This window comes from Myotis nattereri (genome assembly GCF_964212035.1).
Source record: "Myotis nattereri genome assembly, chromosome: 19".
Classification (NCBI taxonomy): Eukaryota; Metazoa; Chordata; class Mammalia; order Chiroptera; family Vespertilionidae; genus Myotis; species Myotis nattereri.
Window position 1 is genome coordinate 25,597,345 of NC_138095.1, and position 22,847 is coordinate 25,620,191.

General features: G+C 53.9%; 1 protein-coding gene across 3 annotated transcripts in view; it reads left to right on the top strand.

Moving 5' to 3' along the window:
- Nucleotides 1–22,847, top strand: part of OSBP2 (oxysterol binding protein 2) — a gene marked incomplete at its 5' end in the record, with an annotated part of 59,122 nt that overhangs the window by 16,443 nt on the left and 19,832 nt on the right. The window contains one exon of one of the 3 annotated variants that reach the window (XM_081113826.1): nt 823–999. The exons of the other annotated variants lie outside the window; for them this stretch is intronic. Of the gene's footprint in view, nt 1–822; nt 1,000–22,847 lie in introns of those variants that run through there. 3 annotated transcript variants of the gene reach the window in all.

The window sequence follows — 22,847 nt, forward strand, 5'->3', positions numbered from 1 at the left end:
GGGTGGAGTTTCCGTGCCAGAGGCAGTCAGAGCCAGAGCCCCATCTCAGTCCAGGACTCTCCTGAGGGGCAGTGGGAGGGATTTGAACAGAAATGGAAACCGTGGAAGTGGTTCTGCATGAACCCTCCAGACTCCAGCAATCCCGTCTGTTGGTTTAGTGACACTGCGGTACCCAGGATGTGGGGGAGGGAATTGAGGTCCAGATGGGAGTGGGACCTCAGCGGCCCTTCCTCCCCCAGCTCCCGAGACAGACCCTAACTGGCTAAGTCCTTGCAGAAGTCAGTGGAGAAATGAGGGCTTGGGCCGAGGGCCGCTGCCCCGCTGGGCCCGGGCCAAGGTCCAACCCTCTTTGGCCTCGATCGGGGCTGAGATAGCGCCCTTAGAGCTGGGTCGGGTTGCGGCCGAGTTCCGTGCGTTTTAAGAGGCTGCGCTGCCGCCGTGCGCCCACGTCCCTCCTCGGAGAGCTCGCCTTTGTCTCGCCGGCGGGTTGGGAGCAGAGCGTCAGCCCGGCTCGGGACGGGCTGAACGAGGCGCCCCTGGCCCTCGGGGCACTGGCGGGCGGCCTCTCGCAGCGCCCTGTGCTCTCCCAGCGGATCCCTGCGGGACGGACGGACGGACGGAGGCCTCCGCGGGTGGGCGGGAAGGAGGCTGAAGGAATGAGGACGCCGCGCAGCGCCCAGGCCGCGCTCAGGCCGACCCGCTGCTGACGGGCGGGCAGAGCGGCGCGCTCCCGGCTGCGGGCTGGCCGCTGTCCGCGGTGCTGAAAGGGCGGCCGCGGCGGGGAGGCGGGCCCGGGGCCGCGGGGCAGCACACACCCGATCCGGGGACCGCCCTCCTTCTCCCGGGCTCGGCTCGGCGGTGGCAGCCGGCACTGCACCGAAATGGACTGAGAGCGCGGCGGCGGGAAGGCGGCGGCGGCGGCGGAGGCAGCGGCAGCTGCAAGAGCCCCCTCGGCCTCGGGGCCGGACCCGCGTTCACACCCGGGAGCCCCTCCCTGGGGTGAGTTGGGGCGGCAGAGCAGGGTCGGGGCTGCGGGGTCCTGGGGCATGGGCTCTCGGGCTTCCCCTCCCCACTGTAAGTTCCTTGCAGCCCGCATCTTGAGCATCCTCTAGGGCTGAGGGCTCAGACCTCTGCCTTGGGACTTCCCCGTCCTGGGGTAGGAGCAGACCCCCCTGCCCTCACCAGCCAGGGATCTGAGGACAGTCACAGGCATCTCCTCCCACCATCGGCGCAGCCCGCTGCTCCGCACTGGGAAGGGCTCTTTGCCAGACTGGAGTCACAGGGGAAACATCTTCCCTTCTCTGTCCAGGGGCTGGCCCCAGGCAGCCCAGCCACTGGAATCCAGCCCAGACCAAGGCCAGCCATCTTTTAGCAGGGAAGGCAGGCTTGAGCCGGAGGTAAAGCCCTCTCCCTGCTTCCTCCAGCCTCCTAGGCACCCACGCACCTGACCCGCCATGACCAGGCTTCCGGGCGAGGGTCACTTCAGTGCGCCTGGCTGTTGGGAGTGAGCTGGACTGAGGTAGAGGAGCTCTGGAGTGGATACTGGGCGGGCGCTCCCTGCTAGCGTGTGTGTGTGTGTGTGTGTGTGTGTGTGTGTGTGTGTGGTGTTCTCAGCAGGCAAAGGGGGTTTAAAACTCCCGTGGAGCCCGTCACAGGAAAAGCCCTTCTCCAGCCAGCTTGCGCCTCTGAGTAAGCAGTTTGGGGTCACACTGGGCAACTACCAGCCAGAGGAACCTTGGGCTTCCTCAGCCCCTAAAGTTGCTCCCCTCGTGCCTTGAGCCACCCACCGAAGGGGGAGATGTGTTTAAATTTGATGGGTCACCTCTGCCTTCGACCCCACCAGCACTCGGTTCCCATCGCCATCGCCCGGCAAGGTCAGACAGATAGACCTCTTGGCTCCTAGAACCCGAGGGGCAGACTGTTGGGGGGCTTTCCTATCTTGACAAAGGACCTGTGATGTGTTGGGAGGTGAGGGGGTGAAAGAAAGGGGGGTGGAGGTGGAGGGACCACCCTCCAGAACCCTGGAGAGGTCTAGTTGCGCTAGATTCCAAGTCGTCTGAGGAGTTCTAATCTGATGGATGCAAACGAACCTTCTGAATCGTGGCAGGCTGGTGCTGGAGGGCTGGGTCTGTGTTTGTTCTGTCTGTCCGAAGCTGTGTGCATTAGACAGGACTCTGGTGGGCAGCTTCCTTAGGTCATTGGATGTCTGGTGGTGCCGATGAAATGAGAGGGAGGTGGAAAAGATATGTGAGATGATGTGCAAGTTTTAGGGTCAGTGTGAGCTGCGTTGGTGCTGCATTGCTGATGGAAGTGCATGCCAAGAATACTAGCATTACTCGCACGCAGCAGACCACTCGGTACCCAGGTGGTGTCTGTCTCTGACCAATGTTCTGTGGAAATGAAAGGTCCTAAGGGGAAAGTATAATAACTGCACACCTGACACATACTCGATTTGCATTATTCTTGGCCACTTTTTTTGTGGTCAAGAAAAGCATTTTTGTTTTGGGTGGGTAAGTTTTTTCCTATCATGTCAACACCTTGTATTTCAGCCAGATGAATAAATCTCTTTAGAGAGTAGTCTGGAAGGATGTCTGACTCCTAACTGTGCTTTGACATCCTTGCTGACTTGTTTCATAAAAATGTGAAGTTCAAAATGTATAATGGAAGGCCCGCTAAGCAGCAGGCCATTGCTTTTGTTCTGGGAAAACAGTGTACTTGAGCTTTGCGTATTGTTTGTTGTGAAAGTAGATAGATAGCCCCGAAGTTTTCTGTAGCTGGATCAAGTTGGGAGAAATATATATACACACACATATACTGGCATGTTCTACACCTGTAATGCAATCAGGCTACTTATTTTTAGTCATGGTCTGAGCAACTTAAAACCTCCTCAATAATTCAGGTGGGCTCACGTTCTCCTGGGTAACTGAGGAAGATGACGTCTGAGGTGGACTGGGTGATACACAGGCCTACGTTCACCTCACAGCCTCTCTTCAGAAGTCCTGCCCTTGCCTGTATCGCATCAAGCCTGCATCTACGCACAGTCACCAGCTATGCATGAAAAATATGAACAGAACCTTTCTGATTGGATTTCTCAAGGCCAGGGCAGAAATTAAAGATATGGCGATGAATAGTTAGCAAGAGGACAAATTTCATTTTGATGAAAGCAATTGATCTTGGCTTCCTGGTAGAATGGTGCTAGGGGTGGCGGCAACAGCCGTGTTGTGTAAAGGAGTGAAAAGAGGCTCAGCTTTGTAGATGGAAAAATCTGGGCTCAAATTCCCATTTTACCTCTCGGTCATTATGCTGTGACTTAGTGTCTCTGAGCCTCAGTTCTGTCGTTTGCAACAGAGAAAGCAATAGCTGCCTGGCAGGAAGCTAAGCACAGGATCGTAGTTGCCTGATGTTATTCTTAACATCTCTTGCCACAGTCTACACCCCTGGTGATTAGCGGAATGTGAGGTGCTGAGACAAAGTCCTCACACGCTGGTGTTTATGCTCAAACGGTGCGGGCCATGAAAGGGCTCAGGAGTTGGCCTTGGGGTGGCCTGGTCCCGCTGGGGGTGGGGTTCCCACGGTAGGGACTGTCCTTGGCAAAAGGACCAGGGTACTTTCTCTTCAGGAGGAATGGAGCCTAAATGCCAAAGGCCTGGGAGGTCTCTGTTCAGGGAAACCCCTTCCAGGAAAGCGGGGGTTTGTTGCAGGGAGAGGCTGCCACTGCCCCTCCTGAGGGTGTCTCTCTGAAGCTGGGCTTTCCTCCTACAATGTGTGCCGTCTTCTGGCCCACACGCTCGTGGTGATAGCAGGTAACGCGGGCTGAGTGCTTCCTTCAGGACTTTCCCGTAGGAACGCCATCCTCGCAGCAACTCTGTGAGATGAGAGCCATTACCATCCCTAGGGCACCAACGAGGAAACCGAGGCTCAGAGAGGTCAGATCACAGGTGCCCACGGTCTGACTACGCACCCACCTCTCCAGCACGAGGAGGGGGGCCTCACAGATGAGCTGATGGCACAGAAAGCGGCACACCCATGGGTCACCCTGACCTCCAGGCTCACAACCCAGGGCTCCATTCTCATGCTAGGGTGACAGCACCCTCCCTTCCAGGCCGGCCAGGTCATCCCATCCTCACCCAGGGATGGAGCTTGTGATCCGCAACAGAGGCAGTAGCCGCGGTTGTAAGCAAAGCTAGAAGGTGGAAGGGCCCTTGGAAATGAATGAGGCTGACCTCTCGGGATATGAAGAGCCTGAGGCCCAGGGAGGGAATGACTCGTCTGCAGTGGGTGGAGGGGAGGGTCTTTATTCCATCCCGCAGGGCAAGAGCCCCTTCTCTCCTAATGGACTGGGAAGCCTGAGGTGGCTCTGCTGGAAAGAGCTTTCTACACCAGGGACCTCTGTGGATCCCAGAGATGCCCAGGGTGTGCAGCTCCCTAGGACCCTGGCTCCCCGACCCGGGCAGCAGTTCCATCTGGCCTCTGCTGGCACAAGGCTGCATTTGCAGACTGCATTGATTTCCAGTTCCCTGGGCGAGGAGGTGATTTAAAGGTTATTCAGTTGAGTTTCTCGTTCCCTTGGCTTGAGACCTTTCTCCAAAAATGCCTGCTGCTAACAGCCTGCAGACAGGCATTGATATAAAGAGAAGTGCTTGTTGCCCATAAACTTGAATTATTTACAAAGTATGTAGATAGATCTCTTGTAGCTGCTTTGCACAGATACCGCCCCGCCTCAGTGGTTGCTTAATGAGTGTACCCGGGAGCTTGCTTTTTTAATTGAAAGGCTTTTCATGAGGCTAACCCGATCGCTGCTTCTGCAGGCACACTGCTCTCCCTGCGCTGCCGTTTCAGTCACTGGCCCCATCCTCTTCTGTCTCCTGCCTTGAGCCCCAGCCCCTCAAGCCTCCACTCCTTCCTCTCCTACCCCCTGAGGCCATGCCCTGTCTGTTTTCCTACCACGTTTTCTCTGGATTCTGTCCTTTCCCCCAGGCCTTGCTGCCACAGCCCTGATTCAGTTCCTCATTATCGCTGACTGTTTGCAGTTTTCTTTGACCAAGCTGTCTCCCAGCATGGCATGGGCTCCTTTTAGACTTGCCCCTGGATGCCCCAGGCAGCTTCATCTTTCAGGAACACTGGTTCGGTGCTTGTCACCGCTCGCCTGACAAACCTGCCCTGGCCCCTGCTGCCTCCAGCACAGGGGCAGATGTCTCAGCCTGGACTGGCCTCTCATGCGGCCTGGCTCTTCCAGGCAGTGATCCCCTTCTGCCTGGATACCTTCTCCCTCTCCCGTGTCCTCCAGACCCAGCTGCGGAGCTGCCTCCTCCAAGCTGCCTCCCTCCTCTGACTTTCCCCCCTGCCTGGCCCAGAGGACCCGAGCTCAGTCATTCATTCACAGTGACCAGCTGAGTCTTGCTATAGATCAGGTTCAGGGTTGTGTATCAGCAATGCCAAAGTGAGTGTTGTGGGTTGTATTGTGTCCCCCCAAAGGATATGTTGAAGTCCTAACCCCCAGTACCTGTGAATGTGACCTTATTTGAAAATAGGGCTTTTGTAGATGCAATCAAGTTGAGGTCATGAGGGTGGCCCCTAGTCCAATATGACTGGTGTCCTTATAAGAAGAAGGACATTTGGACTCAGACACACACAGAGGGAAAAGGTCCAGGAAAGACACACAGGGGCAGGCACATGGAGACAGAGGCAGAGATTAGAGTTATGCTGCCGTAAGCCAAAGAATGGCCAAGGCCACCAGAAGCTGAAGGAGGCAGGGAGGGGTCCTTCCCTACAGCCGTGGTGGGGAGTGTGGCCCTACCAACACCGTGACCGTGGATTTCTAGCCTCCGGAATTGAGAGAAGGGATTGCTGTTGTTTGAAGCAGCCAGTTGTGGCAGCCCAGCCCTCAGGGTGGTGGCCATTTGCAGGGAGACAGACAAGACCCTTGTGAGTCAGGTGATGAGTGTGCTAACAGGAGGTAAGCAAGGGTGTGATGAGCGCCCTGAGGAAGGACCCTAGTCCAGGTTGCCTCCCATCCCCTCTCTGGGGTGCCATCTGTTCATTCAGGCCCCTTAGGGAGGGGAGGCCCAGATGACAGGAGCCAGCCAAGGGAACGACAGGCAGGTGCCCAAGCCAGGTGAACAAAGGCAGAGGAGGGAGGAGCAGCCGTGGGGCCCAGGAGTAGGGAGTGAGGTGTTGCTGCGGGCCACAGGCTTGGCTCTGAGGGGCTGTGGTATACCAAGGAGTTTGAACTTGAACTTGCCGCCCCCACACCTGGTTGCAGCTGTGTCCGTTCTTTGCAGGGCCCGTCACCATGGGCGGCTCTGCTCCTCCGCTTCATGGAGATTGTGCCACGGGTGCGCCAAGTGATCCAGCCCCTCTCTGACTGCTGCCTGCCAGGTTGGTCTGTGTGCACTGATGTGGTGGCTTCTCTGATGTGACTCCTGGACCTTCTGCTGCCAAACTCACCCACTATGCACCTCCCTTGATGCCTGTCCTCCCACCATTAGAGTCTTTTGTAGGGTCTCGGAGGTTTCACCATAAACAGGAGTTGATTCTGGCACTTCTCTCCAATTGTAATTTGTTGCAAGATTACTTTGGTTAAGAAACACAAGACTGTAAAATATTTAAATTATTCTAAAATATATAACATAAAATTTAGTCGTTTTTCATCACCTGCTTCCACTCACTCCCCTCCCAAGAGATAGATACCATTTGTGAACAGCGATGCTTTTCGAGATCTGTCCCCATATATTTACAAAGCCATGTACACACACGCGCGCGCGCACACACACACACACACAACTTATATATAAATGAAATCGAATCATGCACATTGATAAGCTTGCTTTTTCCCTTACCAATATATTTGGAGATCTTTACATGTCAATACAAATAGACCTCTCGTTTGAAAAATAACTCCATAGAATTCTGTAGTGCATCATGATTTATTTAATCGTTTCCCTCTTGATGGACAGTTAGGTTCTTTACATTTTATTATTATTCCAGAGAGTGCTTTAGTGAACCTTCCTGCACATGCCTCTCTGTGCACATGTGGCTGGGCATGGAGTTGCCAGGCTACACGGGCATGCCCATGACACATACCAACAGACACTATCAAATCGTCAGCTACAAAGAATGCATACACTTATAGTTCCCCAAAGTGTGATTGTCAGTAGAGGCTGCCCCATCATTCTCTTTACTCTTTGTTACTCTGATGGGTGAATTAAAAGGCATTTCCATGTTCTGTTTTCCATTTCCCTCATTACCAGTGAGACTGAGTATACTTTCATCTGTTTGTTGACCAGGCAGCCTTGTGACTCATGTATTCACACCCATTGCCATTTTACTGTGTAGATGTTTGTATTTTTTATGCTGTGTTGTAGGAACTCATTCTGAGTTCTGGTTATTTTGCTTTTGTCAGTTATATATTTTGCAAGTATTTCCCTTTGTTGCTCATTTGTTTTCACTCTGTTTATGGTGGCTGTGGTGCTATGGAGTTTCTAAACGTTTATGTTGTAAGATCCATCAATCAGTGGCTTGTTTTTCAGTAGTAGGGGAAAATGGAGCTTGGAGGTTTAAAATGTTGCATTCTTTTTTTTTTTTTTTTTTTTTTAAATATATTTTATTGATTTTTTACAGAGAGGAAGGGAGAGAGATAGAGAGCTAGAAACATCGATGAGAGAGAAACATCGATCAGCTGCCTCCTGCACATCCCCTACTGGGGATGTGCCCGCAACCCAGGTACATGCCCTTGACCGGAATCGAACCTGGGACCTTTCAGTCCGCAGGCCGACGCTCTATCCACTGAGCCAAACCGGTTTCGGCATAAAATGTTGCATTCTTGACCCCTCTCTGGACTGTACTTGTTCTTTGACTTCGAACAAAACCCTTTTATTTCACTGAACTTCAGTTTTGCCAGCTACATCAGTCCATCCTGCCCAGCCTCACAGGGATCATGGGAGAAGCTTTGACAAAGCCTGGCCATTCTGAACTTCTCCGTTAAATGAATTTATTGATGGACCTTGAGGTCCACTTTTCCAGCACGGGTCTTGGCTGGGGCAGTGTGTTCCAGGCATCAGTGCCCTGTCCCACACGTGGTTCACTTTTCCCAGGTGTTTTCTGAGTGCCTGCCTGTGCTGGGGTGTCATCTCATGGCTGGCAAAGGGAAGTGTATCAGTTTGCTTGAGCTGCCATACAAAATAGCACAGACTAAGTGTCTTTAACAACTGAGATGGGTTTTCTCACAGTTCCGGAGTCCAGAAGTTCAAGATCAAGTTATCAGCAGGTTTGGTTTCTTCTGAGGCCTCTCCTTAGGGCTTGTTTGGTGGCTGCCTTCTCATTGTCATGGTCATCTCTTGGTCTGTGTCTAATCTCCTCTTATAGGACATCAGTCATATGGGATTAGGACCTACCTGTATGACCTCATCTTACCTTAATCACCCCTTTAAAGGCCCGATCTCCATATACATCCACATTTGGAGGTGCTGCAGGTTTGGACTTCAACATATGAGTTTGGGGGGCACAGTTCAGCGCAGGACAGGGAGCTAGCACTGCGTCTGGATGAGAATCAAGAAAGAGACTCTTGCACTTGCTTCAAGCCCCACAGTGAGTGGGTTGCAGATCCAAACTCAGCCCATGTATTTGACCCCCAGTCCCAGCCCCCCACCCACCCCCATCCCCAGGCAGCCTGACTGATGTTATGACTGTTTTGGTTCCACTGCCCCTGACTTCCTGCCCGCTGATCACCTGCCTATGTCCCCGCCATCCTGTGGCCCCATAACTCACGCTCCTTAAACAGGGCACCTACTCCCAGCTGACTCTTCCGCACCTCCTTTGTCCCCCTGGGAAAGGGTTTCAAGTAATAATTCAATTGATTAATGCAGCTTGTTAACTGTTGTCGTTTGTGGGAAAGATTGCATTGTAAGGTAAAGAGCATTTGGAATGCAAGACATTCCTCAGGGGGCTCACAGCTTCACAAAACTGTTCTTGATTTTTGCATGTTACCTCCCTGTGCCCCCTCTGCACATACACTTGTATCTCACATTTTTGGCATCATATGTCACATGGCACTTCATGCTCCGCCTTTTTTTACCGCAAAATCTTGCTAACGGTTTCCTGTCGTTAAAATGATCACTGTAGAGAAAAACTAAGATGGCGGCATAGATAAACACCGGGAAATAGTCGCCTCCCACAACAATTGAAAATTAGCCCAAAGGACGGAGCAAACATCGTCCAAAACAACAGGAAGGCTGGCTGAGTGTAATTTCTACAACTAGAAGAAAAGAAAAGCACGCTGAGAGCCAGAGGAGCTGCGGAGGCTGAGTGCAGAGGTATGGCGGCGGCGCGGGCGTGCGGAAAGGGGGTGGCACCTGAGGACGCGGCTGTCTTTTTGAATCACAAGCTCCCGACTGCTCTGATCTCCGGTTCCAGCAAGTCTCTGGGGACCCAGGACTCATACGGGCAGAGGCTGCTCTCTCAGGCGGCAGCGGGCGAACTTGGGGGCAGATTTCCCTCGGAGGTGCTTGCAGCCATTGCCGGGACACTGAGACGCGCGACTCCGGGCGCGGAGAATCAGCCATAGCGTCTTTCTACGCCCTTTGCCTCCCTGAGACCCCGCCCCACCCGGGCTGCGGCAGAGGCTTTTGCATGTGAATGCCCCAGAACTTTGCAACCTGATAATTACCTAACTGCAGCCGGGCCAGCCAGACCCGGAACTTCCAAGAGAAGGCCCAAGGCCCCGCAGCGGCTTGCATTGCTTCACAGCTGAGCCTCTTCGTAGTTCCTGCTGTGTGGCCTCAGGCAGGGGCTGAATTAGCACCTCCTTAGATCCAGGAGCCACTGTACCCAGTGGTCAGAGGGGGTCCATTCTCCCACTTCAGACACAGCTGCTCCCCACAGCCAATTGGCCTGGAGGTCAATTCCTCCCAGTGATCCTACAACAACCAAGGCACCAAGAGTGCACCAAGAGTGTCCACCCCAGGTAACTGGGGAGGCTGAGCCACTGGGCCCTACAGGACACCTGGCGCGCAGGCCACTCTATCAACACAGGGAAGCAGCCAAAATGCGGAGACAAAGAAACAGGTCACAATTGGCAGAAACGGAGGAGGCCAGACGACTGGATATAGAGTTCAAGGCCACGTTTATAAGGTTTGTCAAGAATTTTATGGAAACCGCCGATAAATTTAATGAATCCCTCAAGGAGTATGGTGAGACCATGGAGGTCATGAAAAAGGACCAATTAGAAATTAAGCATACACTGACTGAAATAAAGAATAATTTACAGAGATCCAACAGCAGACAAGAGGATCCCAAGAATCAAGTCAAAGATTTGAAATGCAAAGAAACAAAAAATACCCAACCGAAAAAGAAAAAAGAAAAGAGATTCAAAAAATATGAAGATAGTGTAAGGAACCTCTGGGACAACTTCAAGCGTACCAACATCAGAATTATAGGGGTACCAGAAGGAGAGAGAGGGCAAGATATTGAAAACCTTTTTGAAGAAATAATGACAGAAAACTTCCCCCACCTGGTGAAAGAAATGGACTTACAAGTCCAGGAAGCGCAGAGAACCCCAAACAAAAGGAATCCAAAGAGGACCACACCAAGACACATCATAATTAAAATGCCAAGAGCAAAGGATAAAGAGAGAATCTTAAAAGCAGCAAGAGAAAGACAGTCAGTTACCTACAAGGGAGTACCCATCCGACTGTCAGCTGATTTCTCAACAGAAACCATGCAGGCCAGAAGAGAGTGGCAAGAAATATTCAAAGAGATGAATAGCAAGAACCTGCAACCAAGATTACTTTACCCAGCAAAGCTATCATTCAGAATGGAAGGTCAGATAAAGAGCTTCACGGATAAGAAAAAGCTAAAGGAGTTCATCACCACCAAACCAGCATTATATGAAATGCTGAAAGGTATTCTTTAAGAAGAGGAAAAAGAAAAAAGGAACTCTTACCATTTGCCACAGCATGGATGGAACTGGAGAGTGGATAAATACCACAAGATCTCACTTATTTGTGGAATATAATGAACAACATAAACTGATGAACAAGGACTGATCCAGAGACGGAGAGGCATTGATTGGACTGTCGGGCCTTGGAGGGAAGGTAGGGGAGGGTGGGGGCAAGGGGGAAAGATCAACCAAAGGACTTATATGTAAGCATATAGGCCTAACCAATGGACATGGACAACGGGGGGGTGAGGGGGTGAGCGGGGAGAGGGGGGATAGAGGGTACACATATGTAATATCTTAATCAATAAAAAATATTAAAAAAAAAAATGATCACTGTAATGTCTGTATAAAAGTTCACTGGGTTGATGTATTGTCATGGCTTGACCTACCCTCCAGTTGTTGAGCATTTGAGCCTCCCATTTGTGCTATTATAGATAATGATGCAGTGACTGTCTTTGTATGGAAAGCTTTTTGCTTCTCTTGAACTATTTTCTGAGGAAAAATTCCCAGGAGTTGGGTTATTGAGTTAAGGGCAGCAGCAGCCTCATGATGCCTTGGTGCTCTACAACATCTGTCTATGGAATGAGCGTACCGCTATTCCGTGCCACCAACAAGGAGTGACCGTGCCAGCTTCCCTGCGCCGTCACTGGCATCGGGTGTCAATACGTTTCTGGCCATTTTAATATACTTAAAAGGGGACCGGCCTCAAGCCTGCTTTCATTTGTGCTACTTTAATAACCAACAAAGAGGGAGAAACATTCTACAATAGATTTGCATTTCCTTTTATTGTCACTTAAAAAAAAAGAATACTTGAAGTCTAGACAAGTGGATAGTAATCCCTTGGGGAATCCCAGCTCTTTGATCGTCTTGAGGAGTTTGTTGGTGAAAGTAATAGATTGCAACAGGCAAAGGGCCTTTTGGTCAGAGCAGACATGAGTCATCAGACAGGGCCGGCCGGGCCTGCCACTTCTGGGGGCAGATGGGGCGAGAAGAGGCCAGATTCCTCAGATCTGCCTGGAAGGGCCCGACACCAGTCCTTTGCGGGGGACTCCAGGCGCCCTGGCTCTCAGGCAGGACACCCCTCCAAGCACATGTGCAGGGGTGCAGTGCAGCCCCTGGCTCATTGCAGGGCGAAGACTGCCAGCCTCAGCTCCAGAGAATTGGTCTCCACCTCTCCAACCGGCTACCCCTAGCCGCCAAGGGCACACAAGGGCAGAGGCAGGCTTAGGCATCATCCCTAGAGAAATGTCTCATTTTTGCCTTTTTTCAAGCTCACTTGAATGGTGCCCTCTCCCCCATTCCATTTTTCTGATCTAAAATAATAATAAATTGCTATTTTTTACCCTCAAGTGTTTATTTTAATTGCCTAGCAACACATTATCATAAATTGCTCTCAAATTAATTCTTTGGCTTTGGTACAGAGTCATTTATTAATAACGATGGCACTCAGCATCTATGTATGGCTTTTCTTAGAACACTGCTATTTTAAAGAGCTTCATTCTTAAGATATCCCCAGAGGAGGAACCAGAGGCATTAATTCCCACAGTGGTGGACGGCTGTGACCAGCTCAGGTCAGGGCTCCCGGCCTGTGCTCACCTCTTGCGGTCCAGTCAGGGTCCGCTGGTCAAGGGCAGTGGTGCCGAGCAGAGGGCTGTGCAGTGTTGTGCCCAGGAAGGGTCAGCAGGGCAGCAGTGATGGGAGGCTTGGGAGAACAGGAAGGTGGTGTGGTGTGTAGTCTGGGCCGAATGGGGCTTCTGATGAGTAAGTAAGTTGCTTTCGCCATCGATTCATTAATCAATTGATTGATTTGTTTATTCCCGCGCTCATTCATTCAGTGTGCACCTACCATGTGCTGGGCCACTCTGGAGGCCGAGAACAGTGAAAAGCCCACAATCCCTGCCATCAGGGAGTTCACAGACCGGCCTGGGAGACAGGCAAGTGAACAGGAACCTACAGCAGGGCATGCTGGTCTTGGAAAAGAGGAAAGCCCAGGGCATTCTGGGAGCCCAGACTCGAGGAAATTCGCCGGTGATCCTGTTGTTTTAACATTTCCTTAGATGCATAGTTTTTACATAATTATACTACATGGCGTGATTTGCCTTTTTCCTCTCCATATTTTGTTTTTAAGCACAGTTTCTTATTTGTGCAGAGCCATCACACACACAAGTTTAAACGGCTCTGTGATATTCATGAAGTTGATGTAAGCATTCGCCTACTGTTAGACTCAGGTTGCCTCTAGATTTTTGCAACAAATGACATTGGACACAGAGCCCTGTGCTCCTTTCCCGTTCTAAGGGGAGAGCTGTCAGGGTGTGCTGACCGATTTGGAGGCGGGTCTAGGGGCCCAAAAGGTCAAAGATGACTCCAAGGTTTCTGTCTGGAGCAAGGAGGAGGGCACTGCCGCTGGCTGAGGTGGGGAGGCCTGTGGTAAGGGGGGGGGGGGGGCGTATTGAGAGCTCGGGTTGGGAGAATGCGGGTTTTGAGGCCCATCAGACACACCATGCAGAAGTCCTGCAAGCAGCTGGACAGGGGAGTTGTGCTCAGAGAGGTCTGGGCGGAGACAGACATTTGTCCCCGGATGCCCGCAGCCCTGCGGTAGCAGTGCCAAGGGAGCCTGGTGCCCGGGGGACCCGCCTGTTGCCTTCCTCCGGGACAGTGGACAGGTAGCTGCAGGTGGCAGGACACAGGTGCACTGGCCACCGCAGCAGAATCAGAGGTGACCCCGATTTCCTGGAATCATCAGGGCCCCAGCCATCTCATTTCTCAGGGGCCCCTCGGCTCTCAAAGGCAACCTGCCCTTTGAAATACAGCGGCGCCAAGCCTGCTGCTGCAGGAAGGCGGCACCTTCGCTCGGATGTTCCCATGCGAATGTGACGTTTAAATGGGGAGCCCGCACGGCGCCCGGGGTGTCCCCGGGTTAGCTCAGGGCGAGCAGAGGCCGTGCTCTCGGGGGAGGAGCAGGGGGCGGCCTCCGCGGCTCGCGCTCCACTCGCTCCGGCGGCACCGACGGGGTTAACGGGCTCGTGCACTGGGCGGCGGCGGGCGGGTGGCAGTGGTGCATTGTGGTAACGCGGCGCTGGGACCCACAAGCGCCCGCCGCCTCCGCCGGGCGGCCCACCGAGCTGTCCGTGCGTCCGCACCAGCCCCTGGGCCCCGAGGCATGTAGCGCCGGCTGCTCGGAGGCCGCCCGCCGCGGGCATGAAGGGACGCGGCTGCTGGGAGGCGGCCTCCGTGCGCTCCTTCTGCAGCCCCGGCTGCCTGAATAAACTTAAGACGGGTTAGTGCTGCCCTGCGCCGAGGCCGGCTCCCCGCGCCCGCACCCTCCCGCACCCTCCCGGCGTGGCGCCGGCTGCATGATCACTCCGCGCGAGCCTCTGATGTCACTGCCTCGCGGCGTGGGGAGGGAGCCTCGAGGAACCCGTCCCGGTACCCCGCCGGCGTGCGCTCCCGATTCGCTTTCCGCGTGGGGCATTTTGGAGAGGGGGCTGCAGCTAGAGACGCGTTGGTCTGATTAACCTCTAAAAAGGAACCGAAATATAACCCAGAGCTTTCTGAAAAGGGGGAAGCCGCGGTCCGTGTTTAATCCACCCACCTAACCCGCCTTCCCGAGTGTCATGCTCTGGAGCGTGGGCAGAATTGCTGCTTTGCCCACAGTGTCTTCTCCTGGGGCCACCTGAGGTGTCAGCTGTGCTCAGTTCATGCCCCCCCCCCCCCCGCCCCCTTTGCCCTTTGAGCTGCGACAGATCAGGAGTGGATGTAAGTGGCCGCCTGGGTTTGGTTTGAGCAATGGCCAGCCCTGAGGATGCTGCCCCCGGGGATAGTGGTCCCGAATGACAGCAGGCTGTGCGGGCACCACTGGCTGAGAGCCCCTTGTCAGCACTTGGGGGTGAGCGCTTAGCCGTTTAAGATTAAAGCAAATTTATGAAGCTCTGGTTTGAAATTCCTGGTGCTTGAGACCTCCATTACTAGAGATTTTGAATGAGTGAAACTTGCTATGTTTACCTTAATGAGTGTTTATATTATGATTTAAAAATATGAGGGAAAAGTGAGGTTTCTTTGACCTTGTAGACCTAACCGTCATAGAGGCCGTTAGTATCACTTACCTATCATTTATTAGAAACAGTTCCTTTTCCAGTGGTTCTCAACCTTCCTAATGCTGCGACCCCTTAATACAGTTCCTCATGTTGTGGTGACCCCAATTTCATGGTTACAAATTGAGCATAATTAAAGCATAGTGATTAATCACAAAAACAATATGTAATTATAGATGTGTTTTCCGATGGTATTAGGCGACCCCCTGAAAGGGTCGTTCAACCCCCAAAGGGTCGCAACCCACAGGTTGAGAACCACTGTTTTAGACATTAACGCCCTGTGATCTTAACAAACCTTGGAATTAACTTTGCCTGCTGACTGGTGATGCTAATGGCTTCATAAAGGCCTGGCCCAGTGCAAGTATCTTTGAAGTTGCAGACTCCAAGCCTCAGCCCTGGAGTCAAGTTTAACCATTTTAGGAGAATAAACCAAATTCTCCTGAAAACAAACAAACAAAAAAACCCACCACACACCCACACATCTGAAGTCTTGGGGTGTTTGTAATTGTGAGCACTGGAAATCTATTTCATGGGAAGCTGATACTATGGCTCTGTCTTAAGAATCCTTGGCCTGGCTCGGTTGGTTGCGTGTCCAGTGCACCCAGAGGTCCTAGTTGGGTTCAGGTCAGAGCATGTGCCTGGGGTGCAGGCTCCATCCCCAGTAGGAGCTTGTGGGAGGCAGTCAATCCATGTTTCTGTCTGTGTCTCTTTCTCGCCCCCCTACCCGCCCTCCAAAATTTAAAAAAAAAAAAAAAAAGAATCCTTTGAAGAAACTTGCAAAGTATGATTGGTCTTACCAGTTTTCATTTTGGATGTAATGTCATTTCTTTTTTTCTTTTTAAATATATTTTATTGATTTTTTTACAGAGAAGGGAGATAGTTAGAAACATCGATGAGAGAGAAACATCGATCAGCTGCCTCCTGCACATCCCCCACTGGGGAAGTGCCCGCAACCCAGGCACATGCCCTTGACCGGAATCGAACCTGGGACCCTTCAGTCCGCAGGCCGACGCTCTATCCACTGAGCCAAACCGGTTTCGGCTGGATGTAATGTCATTTCTAATGCAGTGATGTTCTTTATGCAGAGTTTAAATGATGGTCCTGTTGTTCATTTAGGTGGATTTATTCTGATGGTGAAGGTTGGAGTTAGAAAAAAAAGTATGCGTTATCAGTTAGGTGTTAAGTTGTTTCTCTGCAGGGGCCTGCCTGATGGTTTTCTTGGTTGTCATTCTCTAGATTTGCTGCCACAAGGGTGCTGGTGTCTATTTGCTTTCTGCCTGGTGGTGGGAGGGTGCTCACCTCGGTCAGTTGTGACCAGAGCAGTTGCACCTCGAGAGCGATGGCAGGATGACCAATTTGACTGCCAGACCCTCCTGGCCAGGCCTTCCTTCCTACCCCTCCCGTCACTGTCCCCGCTGCACAGTAGGTCTGGGCTGAGGGGTCCGGGGAGGTGGGTAGGTGCTTAGAACAGGGCCTGCAGCGGAGCTTGCTGTCCGGCAGGAGGAGGCCCGGGAGGTGGGCAGTGGCCAGTAGCAGCAAGGACTGGGCCTTAGCATCAGAGGCCTCAGGGGCAAACCACAGTGTCTCCCGTGGGCGCCCTGTGCGAAGGCGGCCTCGGAGGCCTGATCGAGTTTTCAGGAGAAACTGGAAATCGCTCCGTTTTTAAATGTTGGCCAAAATACATTTTTTTAAAACACTCAGGCAGGACAATGCCCATGAACCTTGCCAGCTAAAGAGAGAGGAGAGAGGCAGGGGTAGGGGCTGGGGGAGGCCTGGCTAGCTGTCAGCTATGGGAGGTGGGCCCCTCACACTGCGGTATGGCAGGCATGGGGGTGGGGCCCACTCCCCAGCATGCAAATGGGGTGAGACTGGCCTCCTCTGTGGCCTCTTCAGACACATTGAAAGGTATTGAAATGAGCGGTCACTCCGACAAATTTCACCTGAGAACAGGGTCCCAGGGAAATTGTGTCTCACCCCTGAGCCTTCTCTGTGCAGGCTGAGGGGAGCTGGGCTTGCACCTGCCCTGGGGATTGGGGACCATTTCAGTGGCAGGAGAGCATCAGGGCTCACTGAGGTTCATCACGGGGGCTGCTACTCTGGGGGTCCCTCAGCACAGCTGGGCATCAGGAGACCCGAGTTCTTGTCCTGTGTGGCCCGAGCAAATCCCTGCCCCCTGTGAGCCTGTTGTCCCCAGCCCCATAGCTGAGGGCAGGAGTGGTCTATCTGTCTGTCTGTCTGTCTATCTTGTGCTTCAAGCAGGGCCAGGTGCCGCAAATGGAGAAATGCCCATTGAGAGTCTCTTGTAAGCTCTGAATTCGGCCCTTGGCAGCTCACTCCTTTGCCTTTGTGTGTGTGTACATGCACATGCACACAGGTGTGTATAGGATCTCTGCATCTTTTCTGGTCCCAATGCAAAACTCTGAAATTGCAGAAAGTAGGGACCCCTCACTCTGGCCTTAACAGAGGTCAGGGCCAGGTGGCCTTGGGCAGCCCTAAGGTCAACACCCAGCTGGGTGGTGGAGGATGAGGACAGACAGGTGCTCAGTTGGGTGTGAGTGAGGTGTCAGGGCCTCATGAGAGGTGAGTGGACCCCAGTGGTGGGTTGGATCTTGAAGGGCAGGCGGGCCAGCCCTGGAGGTGGTGTGCGGCTTAAGGAAAGGAGGCTTTAGGGTAGTGCCTACCTCGGTATGTCCTTCCTGGGCCCAGGGAGCAGAAGGGCATCTGGCCTCATGGGAGTTCACTGTTACTTGGTGTGATACACGGAGGTAGGACATGCTCTTACAGACATGTCCCCTGGGGGAGCCTGTCTGCTTACCTGGAGGATTCTACAGGTAAGAGTTCTACCTGGTGAATGAACCTGCCTCTTCCTGGCACATGGCAGCTGCACATTAATATTACTGCTGTGTGGATCTCCCACTGTGCTTATGTGCACACATGTTTCACAAGCAGATGCCTGTCGGGGAGCAATGCTTACTGCTGTATTTTTCACACAGGCCGAGGAGGGCGGTTTCAGTGAGCCAGCTTGCCAGGGCAACCTTGGGACCTTGCACCTGATACAGTCTAGACTTCAGAGCCAAATCAGACCTGGGTGATGTGGGAGAGGCCATTCTAGCACCCCCATCCGGTGGAGCCAGGTTGCTTGGGAGCATGAAATAGGGGAAATGGGAAGCCCTTGGTACACAGAAGGGGGCTTTATCAGTGGCAGCAAGTAAACTGATACTCAGCCATGCCATTCTACAGACGGGGAAACTGAGGCTAAAGGGAAAGAGGTGCCTTTCCTAAGATCACACAGGCCGGAGGAGGACCAGAGCCTGCCCGCTCGGCCAGCACTGACCACGTGACGATAAGAGAATGGAGGGTCACTCTGTGCTAAGAACTGTCCCAGCCGCTGTGTGGGGCACACGGCACCCACAGCCAGTGACAGAACCCACACCAGTGAACAGAGGAAGGGGCGCACCCCGGCTGGCCAAACTCAGAGCCCAGGGGGTGCTGGTCACGCCATGAAGAGGTGAGAATGTGCACACGGCCTGAGGGGCGCAGCAGTCCGTGGTCTCTGAGGAAAGGCGCTGCCCGGGGCGGAGAGTGGGCACGGACTGACGGACAGGCTCGCTCTCGGTGCCTCTTCCTCTGACCTCGTCAGGGAGGGTCATGTAGCCGCCCTCTGTGGACGGGAGTCATTCCCGACACCCGGTTTTCCTGTAAAGAGCCCGGCAGCTCCGACCGGCACAGCATCTGATCCAATAGATGAGCAGTCTGAATCGAGATGGAGCTCCGGGCTTCAGGCTGCCAGAGAGAAATGTCCTTTTCTGTTCGGCTTCCCTCTGACGTGCGTGCTGAACAGTGACGCCTGACGCACATCTTCAGAAATAGCTGCTCGGGCTGGGCGGGGTGGTGAGGCGGACCGAGGCCACAGTCTCGGGGAGCCGAACACCCGGGCAGTGCCCGTGGGCAGTCCCCGTGGCCTGGCAGGCCTGGCGTCCTTCTGGCTGTAGGTGGGAGCTGGTCAGAGGACAGATGTTCTTTCCTGAGAGGCTAGAACGGGCCCAGCCCCCAGGTGCTCGCCTCTGCCCAGGATATGTTTCATCAGAAGCTGGCGGTTTGTATGGGGCATGACCGTGAGATCATTAACAATTTGGCAGCTGCTCATCCACCTGAAGAAATTCCCTCCCAGCCCCCCTCTCACCTCCCCCCGCACATGCCCACCCACACCCAGATACACTTTGTTCTTGGCCTAACCCCCGTGCAGTCATTATTTTTAAGGGCTATTTACTGTTAAGGCAACAATTCCAGATGTTCATGGGGTTTCCATAGCTCCAGTATCCCTCATGTCACTGTTTTTAGGTCTCTATTTTGAGTATTTTTCCTTTTTGTGAGCATCCTTTTTACATCATTGGGATACAAAATTGCCATTTCACACGACTTTTCATTTTAAGCACTTTCCCACATTATCGCAGGCTTAGTGTGTCCGTCGGATAGCTGTGGGAAGCCTTTTCCTTCTGTTAGACATTGCTTCTTCCCACACTGTCAGAGCCAAACTGCTTGCTGCCTGAGCACTGCTGGCATGTAAAGTTTTCCTCTGGTGTTTCTTTCTGGGACAAATTCCCAAGAGAGTGATCACTGAGTCCAAGGATGTGACTTCATCTCTGTGGTACCCCTTGCCCTTTGGCCCAGTGTTCCGGTCCTTGATGCTTTAGGGCAGCGGTTCTCAACCTGTGGGTCGCGACCCCCTTTGGGGGTCGAATGACCCTTTCACAGGGGTCGCCTAAGACCATCGGAAAACACATATATAATTACATATTGTTTTTGTGATTAATCACTATGCTTTAATGATGTTCAATTTGTAACCATGACATTGGGGGTCACCACAACACGAGGAACTGTATTAAAGGGTCGCGGCGTTAGGAAGGTTGAGAACCACTGCTTTAGGGGCTGGGGGTGGACACCTCCCCTGGGTGAGACCTCCATCATCCTGAGAGTCTTTGACCGGCATAAAGCTGTGCCCTGTTAGTGTTTCCACTTGCACCTGACTAACCAAAAAGCATGTGTTTTCCCCACAAGCTCGGATATTATTTGTGTTCACCCTCCGTGGCCCGTCAGCTGCGTCTTCTCTTGCCTCTGTGTGGAAGCCCAAAGGGAAGCGTTGTCATGTGTTGGTCTGTGGTGGACGTGGCTGGGACCCTTTCCATAGCCAGGCAATCATGGCCTCGCTGGAGGCGAGGCACTGTGTTAAGCCCTTTACAGATATGTTAACCCATTTTGCAGATGAAAAACTGGAGGTTTAGTAACTATGCCAGGTCACAGGGGTGATGAATAGCAAAGTGGGACTCCAGGTCTGCGTGTCTCGTAGACGGGGAGAGCTCTCTAACTTGGTTAAACGAAAGGGCCCGCTTTAGCCCCTTGTTTCTCTGAGATGAGAGTTCGCTCGTCTGGGGCAGAGGATGAGGTTCCACCTCCGCAGGGCCTGGGGTCTCCTTGCCCTTCCTTCAGAGCTCTGCCCGCCGGCCCACCCACCACTCTGCAGACTGAAGAGGTGGGAGAGCAACCAGAGAGGTTGGCGGGGTGAAGGCGATTCCTTGCAGGGGCTGTGCGGCCAAGGTCTGGCTGAGGTGGGGCAGGTCGCAGGGCGATCAGGCTGTGACTCACGTCCCTTTGGATTCCTGTATTCGCTCGAGTCAGGGGTGGCACAAGGACAGCCCTGAACCGAGTCTTCTCCTGACCCCAAAGCACCTTAACCCCTCACTGCTCACACCTGCACACGCCTCGCAGAGACAAAACAGCCATCCACTCAGTCTACAGGTTTTAGTAGCACCGCCCGCCTGCCCGGCCCGGGAGAGGGGCTCAGCCAGGCAGATGCAGCCCGTGCTCCCTCCCTGCTGGTGGGAGCCCTCTCCCCCCCTCAGGCCCCGCCTCTGCTCACTCCCCGTCATTGACGCCAAGAGGCAGCTGCATGCGGAAAGTTCCTGAGTGTGATTCCGCGGCATCAGATGGTTTCCGGGGATAAGCAGCGTGGCTGTGTTCAGGCCAGGAAAGTGCAAGGCCGTAGTTTCCAGTGGCCTGCTCAGCAGTGACGCTGTCCGGGGCAGATCGGGGGTGGGGGGGGGGTGGGGGGGTGGGGGGGGGTTCTCACTGGCGGGTCACCAGACCTCCTGTGGCCCGGAGACAGGCGTTTGTGCTGCGCAGAAACCGCTCACCCAGGTGGGCTCCTCGTGCATTAGGGCTCCTCTCACTGGGTGGGGACTGCTGGGCCCCCCGCAGTCCGCCGAGTGATCGGGTTCCAGTGGTGCCTGGTGACGGAGGTGTGTGAAGTGTGGTCATGGTTTCTGAGGGGCTGTGCTGGGAGTTGGGCTGAGCGTGGCACCTCCCTAAGCGCCAGCAAAGGCAGAAAGCAGCCCTCCTGCCATGTTCCCACCACGGCCCCAGCAGGCGGGGTCATGGGGAGACCACAGCTCATAACCCAGAGGGATATGGAACAGCTGCTACATGGACTCTGATGAGAGCAACACACGAAGCTGAACTGTGCTCAGTGGACCAAGGCTAGCCTTCAACACAGAAACACGGAAACTGTTTCATTTCCTGAATTGTCGGGAGAAGGGGAGGTTTTTTTTTCTAGTTTGGTTGCCCAGCTGGCAGCACAGGGCACTGGGGAGAGGGAGCCGGGGCTTGATGTCAGCAGGTGGGAGAAAGGGGAGCACCAGTGCTCCCCTGAATGCGGGCTCAGGCCAGAGCAGCAGTGCCCGCAGCCGGGGAGTGGGGGGCCGTCTCCCGGCCGAAGTCCAGCTGCCATGAGGGTGGCCCTCCTGCACCTGCCTCCGGTTGGCTAAGGAGCTGCCCATGCTCCTTGGGACCCTGGGGTAAGACTTACACCTGGACAGCGACGGGGAGGAGCCCAGAGGCCCTGGGGAGAGTCGGCACCCCACAGTGCTTCACCTGGGATGGGCACCCCCATTCACTAAAGGAGACCCCAGTTCAGGTGGAAGCCACAGGTGGGCTGGGCGTCCTGCAGGCCGGGGGAGGCTGGGCAGCAGGTTATCTTCAGCATCAAGCAGATGCCACGACGAGCCGCGCCTCTATCTTTGCTCCGTCTCTGCGCCAGGTTTGTTTCCCTGGAGGGAGGTGGGCCCTGCTCCAGGGCCATTGGTCTTCCTGAGGCTGCTGTGTGGCTGCGGGGCCCCAGCCTCCTGGCGAGGAGGGAGGCACTGCTTGTGGGTATCCTCGCAGCCTAGCACTGCTCATGCGCCTGCTCTTCACCCCTCATGTGGCTGGCGGCTTTGACACTGTGCCCGGCCCTTCCTTTGCCCGGCCTCTCACTGTGTGCTGGCCTCGCTAGCCAGCAGGGCTCCGGCAGAGGGTTCCGCCACAGAGGGTGCCTACAGACTCGTGTTTGAGGGATGAGGTTTGTGCCCCTGCAGCTCTGGGAGAATGGAAGCCAGGCCCAGTTTTTACATGTAGGGGACCCATCCCCGGGGCTCCACCTTGTCCTGCTGATAGCCGCCTGGTGAGGATGCAGCCCCTGTGCCCCTCCCCTGGGGAAGCTGCCAGAGAATCCAATGTGATGGCAAGGGCGCCTGCTGCCCTCGATACCCCTGTGCTGGTCACCCCGGAGAGAGGAGGGGCGATGGCTGCAGAGGGTCATCAAGAACAAGATGACGCTGGTATTCTGGCTTGCATTTTCCACCTGCCTGCCAGGGTTTCACAATTCATTATTTATCATCATCTGATTTTCCACCAGATTAGATCCTAACATCCTTCCAGCGTCCTCAAGGCCCAACTTCTCAGCATTAATTCACCTGCCTCCGTGGGGGAGGGGCACCATCCTTAAC